The following is a 7,717-nucleotide window of genomic DNA, read 5'->3' as shown; positions in this document are numbered from 1 at the left end:
AGCTCTGCACTGGGACATACATTAACCAGAAGACAAATCTCTGTGAGCAAATGCCAGTATGTGCAACATGCACACACAAAGTCCTACAGGGCTGGGCTCTGCTCACCAACGCGTGCCACAGCCTGCCGCTGTCCCCCTGTCTCTTCACACGGTGCAGTGAACTTCCCACCAGCAATTGGGAGTTTGCTGGAGCAGTCTGTAACCTCACCATGTTTGTACAACACCTGAATATCCGATGCATGGGAGAGATCTTAGGCTTGAAATCTGCAAAATGTTAATTTCTGCAAATTGTGGCATATTGCAGGTCCTGCTGCTGCTCTCCTTGTCAAACAGTGTTCTCCTCTCTGGGTGGCCATTGCAGTGTGTTCCAAACGAGACAGATACAGGGGTCAGACCCAGAGCCAACATCATCAGTGGTCATCATTTGATGTGGCATTTGATTCACCTCACCTACAAGCACCGAATGCTTCCTCACTCAAAACCTGAAACCTGCTCAAACTTTCAGGCTGCTTCTGGGGTAAACCAAGGTCTCGCCCATGGCAAGCTCAGAAGCTGGTTGTGAATGATGTGTGACAGCAACGCCCCTTGGTCCCAGCAATGTCTCACCATGGTAGAAGACAGTCCTCTACATGAGAGATGCAGTCTACAGGCTGAACACCACCATGCTGTGCTAGCAGGACTGGCCGCTTTCTGGTGTGAACAGTGCTCTGCTGGTGGCACACACAAAATCAGTCTGCCACTTCCATGGTTTCCTCTCCATTGACCCCACAGTACAGCTGACCTCTGCTTTTCGAGCTCATGCTCAAGAGTTTGCAAGAGCTCTTCTCACTCTTCCCGACTGTCAGGGAATTTTCACATTGTCTTCAGTGAGAGCAAGATGACATGAAGGGTCCATTAAAATATAAAGTGTTTTAAAACTCCATTATACTGCTAAATGTTGCCAATAGAATCCGTGTATTAAATATAACAAACACTAGAGCCAAAACTTATGATGTGGCTCATCTTTGGTGGGTGCTGAGCTCACACAGAGGATGATGATACTCAAACACTTTGCTCTATCAAGTATATTTAACAACGTGCAGATGAGAGCACTGACTTTTTTCAATTTCTTTTCTTTTTTTTTTTTTTTTTTTTTATCTCAAATCTGTACACGTGAAGGACTGGAAAAGCCCCAGACACAAAACCGGTGCTGTAATGTCAGAGTTATGTGCTTCACCTCATGGCACGTGCCTGTGAATGACTCGTTTTGAACATACTGGGGCTACTTTCTCCTAAAAAAGGCAAGTTAGAAAACAGAACTGTAAGCATTTCTGCAGTTAAGCTGCAAAGCAAAGCTTTCCAGTCACTTCACAAGGGTTTTTTTGGTCACTCTGCAAGGTTTGTGGTCACTCCATCTCCTTTAGTTTTGCCACCATGAGGAGCTATTTTAGTTTGTTTCTCTGACTCAAAAACACGCAGTATCACATTTGCCGCACAGAGTGGCAAGAAACTGCATTCAAACACCTAGAAAATATGTAATAAATGATGGCAAGAGTGTATCCTGGAAATACATTGTTTCCTCTAATGGTCTTTTTTGAATGACACGGACAATTTATAGCTGTTTTTCTCCTTGCAATGGCCAACAAACTGAAAGGGAGGGAGGAGCTGCTGCCCCAAGAGAGCCGGAGGTAGCCCCACAGGAGTCCCCCATGCATGTGTCCTGCACCCTGCAGACTGCAGAGGATCTCCACCTCGCCCACAGCTCGGCCCATCTCGATCTGGATTTTAGTCTCCACAATCCTGAGTAAATCACTGAATCTCCCTCTGCGCCACTTTTTCCTCCGTAAAGTGGAGCTACTATTTACTTACCTCCATGAGCTGTCACAAGGCTTAATTTCTTAAGCAGCGCAGAGCCCCTGGATAGACTTGGAGGGAAATAAAGCAGTCGAGAAATGTCAGGCATTACCTCCAGGTCTCCTCCAGCTGCTGTGATGGTGCTGGCCGGGGAGCCCGTCCTGCTCCTGCTGGGCAGCTCTCACTGCCTGGCCAGTGGCTGTGGGAACGTGGGGCTTGGCTCCAGCTCCTCCTAAATTCAGGGGGTCTTCAAGAGCCAGGAGACCCATCACTCAGCAGGACCAGGGACCACCAGGTTGCTGCTGCTGCAAGATGTAGGAGACACTGACAGCACACAGGGCAGCCAGACAGTCCTCCCTGTCCCCTCCACAGCAGCAAGGGCCCTGCTTGCAGAGAAAGCGAGGAGGGGAAACATCAGGAAAATGTGGCCCCAGTCTCCTGCCAACAAATGCTTTTCCAGTGCCCTCTTCTGGAAAACCTTTTTGGCCCACGCAACTGCTTCATGTAAGGTAGTTTGAGACTGGCAGTAACTTGTGAGGAACTGCAGGAGTATCTCACAGCTCTTCAGACCCAGGATCTGCTCTGCTCCTGCCACCTGTGGACCTGTGCAGCTCCTCATGCCCTTCAGAGCAGCTTGGCCAGACCCTCAGGGGACTAGCCAAAAAAACAGGCAGCGAAGGATGTGCCTCCTTTCACTCACCTGATGTACCTGAAGGCTGTCCCTGACTGTCCTCTGGCATGGAGACCCACGTCCAGACCCCTTCCCTCCCTGTACTGGGACACCTCCTGAAAACCTCGTGCTCCTCACAGCCAGCCCTTGCCACCATCAGCTCTCAAGGAGCCTCCAGAGACAAAAACTGGGAGGGGGATAAAACATTTTAGTAATTCCATCCTTTTGAGGAGCTGATATAACATTGCTATGAATCACCCACAAACAATTAACGAATGTGTCAGTTCCTCAGATAATTGCACCCTGTGGTTGTTCTTGCTGCCCCTTTTCCAAGGTTGGTCAACCCAGACACTGGTGGGGATGAAGCCACGGGCTCTCTTCCAGCCCCAGCCAGAGGGGAGAAGGCAAAGGGGGAACAACAGCTGGTACTGGGGACATAGTGGAGCTCTGGGGCCGGGTGATGACCAGGGTCCCCATCCCAGCCTCAGCCCTCGCTTTTCTGCCAGCTCAGTGAGCAGCTGGCTCCTGCAGTGGTGGCACAGCCCTTTGCTTCCCCCGCCAGCCGCTTTTCCAACACCTAAGTTGCATCTGCTCCTCATGGAGGCAAACCTAGAGGCTCACGAGCCCCGTTATTTGCCCTGTCAGCCGGCAGGGGAGGTGGTTGGAAAGTCCTCTGGGCTTGTGATGAGTTATCTCAGCACCGGCAGCGCTCGTGCAGTGACGGGAATGGCTGTGGAGGGATGGTGGTGCCCTGGGGACCGGCTGGCTGGTGTGGATGCCACGCGCTGGGACAGTTTTCCCCACCGCCTGCCTGCTGTTATTTAGAAAACCTTCCCCAATTCATGCCTGTGTGTGCGGCCACATACACACACACTAAATACATATTTTTTAAATCTTTTAGGGGCATTTGTTCCTTCTTTCAGTTAATTATTTTAACCAAAGCCAGCTCTGTCCCCAGACATTTATTTTGGCTGTGGCCCAACTTGCCTTTTTGTTTCTTATCTCCTTGATCTTGGTGTTTTCCTTTATTTTACTCCTTCAAGGGAATCTCGTACAGCCCCAGCCTTGCCCCCCCCCCCCCCTTCCCACCAGCCCAGCTCCCGCAGCCAGGGCCTGGGGGGGGTGGGGGGACACAAGGACATCGCATTGATCTGCTTCTGCCTGAAATACGTGGGTGTTCCCGCTGGGCTCCATGGGAGAGGTGGGAGGACAGGACCTCTGAGGCTGGTGGGCACAGCCCTTTTGGTACCTCCACGAGAGGATCCCGCACCCTGTGGGGTTGCATCTGCCAGGGGGTAAGACTTGGGTTTTTTAAAGAGAGGGGCAGAAAGCACCTGTCCTGGCAAGGGTGGGAAGTGCAGTCATTCCAGGGCTAAACCAGAAACAGGTTAAAAGCAGCGTGGAATTTATACCTGCTTACAACTTCCACCAAAGCTCATTTTTTGAAGCAAGCCAGTACGCAGGGAGACAAAACCGCCTTACAGTGGGAACAGAGACCAGTGTCAGAGCAAAAGCAAAGGGAAAAAGATGGTCAGTGTCACGGGAAGTGTTTTGGGTCACATCCTCAGCGGGCAGGGATGGAGGGAGCAGCCAGTGCCGACACCTGAACCACAGGGGCTGTGAGTGCCATGTAAATGGGATGGGTTTGAGGGGGACAAACACTTCCAGAGTGACACTCCGGGTATGACACCCCAGGTCCCCTGGCTCAGCGCTTCTTTTCTCCGGCACCCAGAAGCATCGCTTGTAGCCGGAGACCCCCGGCCTCCCGCGGCCGCCTTCCCACTTTCAGCAGGGCTGCTGTAGCGGGGGGGGGGGGGAGGGCCGGCACCCTCTGGCACCGTGCGGGCCCCACGGTGGACGGGGACCCGGGGGTGGGGCAGGGGACACATCCCGGGGGGTAGGCGCGGCGGCGCGCGCTGCAGAGACCGGACGCGCTCAGCGCACGGCAGGAGCAGGGGCGGGCGGAGAAGAGGAGGGGGGGGGAAGGGGGAGGGGGAGGAGCGTGGCGCGCCCGGCGCGTGTTCTCCGCCGACGTCACAATAGCGGCTGGCCCGAGTCCCTGCCCGGTCGCAGCCGATCGGGGCTGGTTTGAGCTGGTGCGTTGCCATAGCGACGCCGGCGGGCCTATATATAGGAGCGCCGCGGCGGTGGCGGAGCTTTGTCAGCCCCGATCGCTCCGGCGGCCCCGCTCCTCCGGCTCCTCGCACCGCGCCCGGCTCGCAGGAGGAGGAGGAGGAGGCGGCAGCGGCTCGGAGCGAGGGGACCGGACGCCGGGGGTTGACAGCAGCTCCCGCCGCAGCTGCTTGAGGTGAGGGGAGCGCCGGGCCGGGCGGCGGAGGGAAGGGGCCCGGGGTGGAAGGCGGCCCGGCGCGGAGCCACGTGTCTGCGGGGCCGCTGCCAAGCGGGCCGGGCTGGGCGCCGGCTCCTGCCGCCGGGCATGGGGCCTCCCTCCTTCCTTCCGCGCCCGGGGAATCCCCAGGCTCCGGGCGGCTGCGAACGAGTCGGGCCGGCCTGCCCGGGGAGGTGTTGGCGGCGCCTCCCGGCAGCCGGGGGAGGGGAGGGCTCCGGCGTGGCCGCCGGCCTGTTCCGGGGTGGGGAGAGGCAGGCTCCGGGGCAGGATCGTGGCTCCGGGGCGGCCTTACTCGCCCGCAGCACGGCCTTGCTTGCCCGTAGCACAAGCCGCCTGGCCTGAGGCGGGAGTCCTTCTCTCCTGCGGGACGACGGTCCCCACGAGGGTGTCGGGGGTGGGGGGGCCAAGCCGCAGGGTGAAGCGGGCTGTGATGAAGGTGTCCCCCAGGGCGAGCCGAACTGCCGCCTCGGGAGGCCTCGGCATCGGAGGCTGGAGGGCTGGGTGCCCCGCTGCCGGGGAGCCGACTTGGCTGTGGGACCATATGGATTTGCAGGGAGAAAGACGGGCGGTGAGAGCAGGGCAGCCGGCCGTGTCCTTCCCCATAGCAGCGATCTGCGAACCCCGGGGCCAGGAGCGCCTCGGGCACCCCTTCCAGCCGCAGCTTTGGTATCTGGGTCCAGAGCCTGCAGGCGTGACTCAGCTGCGTCTAAATACAGCTGCTGGATAAGGGAATGTTCTGGAGGGCAACTTCTAAAAGGAGCTCAAACGAAGCTGCAGAGGCTTTGCCCACAATCCGAATAGAAATATACGCAGGGAGGCTACAGTTCGCGTCTACGTGATCGTGTGCTGCCTGTATTCTGTGTAATTACACTGTAGTTAAAAATCGTGCAGTAAGGTGGAGATGGAAAGCTTGCAAGAAGTTCTTAACAAAGTCTGCTGTGACCAGCAAAAGTAATTCACCTTTTAGAGGTCAATAGGAAAAGTGGTTTTCATGCAGCTCTGTGCAGAGAGGAGGATAAACCAAATTCTTTCTGATGGTACGCACTTGTCTTAAACACAGCTAGAAGTCCCTGAACTGCTTTCTGCAAAGTTGCAACATCTTGTTGAAATCATCCTACCATAAGATGCAATTTCTCTTTGGTAACAAACAGCTTCCTGAGAAGTGTTTAATTTGCTGTTTCTTAAGGTCCTTTCAAAGAGGCTTTTAAGAGAAGACTTTAATCCAGCTTCTAGGAGAATTAACACTGCATGTGAATAAGAGCAGGGGGAGAATGAGGGTCGGTGGATTGTTGGGTTTTATTTCATTAGAGTTAAAGCTTAATCTAGCTTGAATCTTAAATCTGGTTTGTCTCTGACAAGTGGGAATCGATCAAAAGATGTGGAGTAGTTCTTGACACTGGCAGTTCAGATGCCACGTGTTTCTGAAGGCTGAATTGGAGTTGTATAATTGCTGAGCTTCAGAGTCATTCAGTAGATAAAGTTTGATGGAGTCAAGTCTATACAGTGTGTGGAATGAATAATTCTGTTGGTCTTAGAATCTTGTTTATCTGTGACAGCTATAAAACATCAGTTATTTTTCATATGGTTTATAGACAGCCTTTTTGAAAATAGAGGGAATGGTGATGTAACTAAAGATTAGTGGATAATTTAGAGTTTGCATAATCTTCAGTGCAGATTTGCGTGAGTAGATTGAGTGTAAAAAGTGCTGAGAGAAGGCAGAGGGCTGGACCTGGTTACACGAAACCATATCTTCCCTGTGAGTCACTTGCAATGCTAAGATCTTTAAATGGCAGCACACACTTCTGCTTGAGTTAACAGCTTAATGGAGTAGGCTGTCATTCTCTATTTGGATTACCCAGTAAAAAGGATGACCCATACACTTTGCCATGGACTTCATAGGTCCATGATGGCAGAGGAATGTGCTTTTGCTCTTTAGTTCTGGCTCTTAAGGGACTTGGCTGGTAGATTTCTGTTAACAATGAAGATTTATTATGGACTGCTGTAAAATCCTGTTAGAAGGGGTTAATTTGGATCACTGATAAGACTTTGTCTGCAGATCACAGGAACCACTCTTTCAATGTGTATCTGCCACTCCTGACAGCTGAGGTTTTCTTTTCACGTAGCCTGGAACTGATGGGTAGAACAGGGGAGCTCTGTGCCACCAACAGAGCAACCTCAAGGAAAGCCCTGGTCTCGTGGCTGGTTTATGCACAGTCTGAGCTGTAGTGAGAATCCCGATATTCAACTGGTTTTGACCCGGTGAGAGTTGTTACTACTCAAAAGTCAGTAACATCTGATTCTGTCTGTAGTAACACATAAGCCTTTTTCCCAGAAACTGGCGAGCTACAACAGTGCTTAAGAGTTCTTAAAAAAAACTAGCTGGCACCAGCCATAATATTAACAGCTCTGATGTGGAGGTAAAGACAGTGTGAACTTCCAGGGACTTAGACCAATAATATTTGACAGTATTTATTTGGGTTTTGTTTGTTTGTTTTTCTTTTAATAGGTTGAGTATATCATACAGTTGTTGAACAGGGGAGAACTTGCCTTCAAGCTAGCAAGATTATTTAGGGGAGTCCCTGCTTGGTTCTGACTAAATCCGAGTCGTCATCTATGTAAGTTCCTAATCTATGCTGCTATTAGCGATCACTGTAGGAATTGTCTAATTGTAAATTATATGACCATGATGTAATGGTCATATATGGCTATATAAATTTAAGTGAAGTAGTGAATGTAAACTGTATTTATTTAAATGAAGTACTGAATGGTTTGTTTTTTTGTATCAACAGTTTGTACTTAAATCCTTTCACATAAATCTGAAATCATGAGTAACTTCAGCAATGAAGAATTTGAATTCACCTTCC

The sequence above is a fragment of the Numenius arquata genome, chromosome 9 (assembly GCF_964106895.1).
Source record: "Numenius arquata chromosome 9, bNumArq3.hap1.1, whole genome shotgun sequence".
Lineage (NCBI taxonomy): Eukaryota > Metazoa > Chordata > Aves > Charadriiformes > Scolopacidae > Numenius > Numenius arquata.
Note: the sequence above shows the minus strand (reverse complement) of the source record.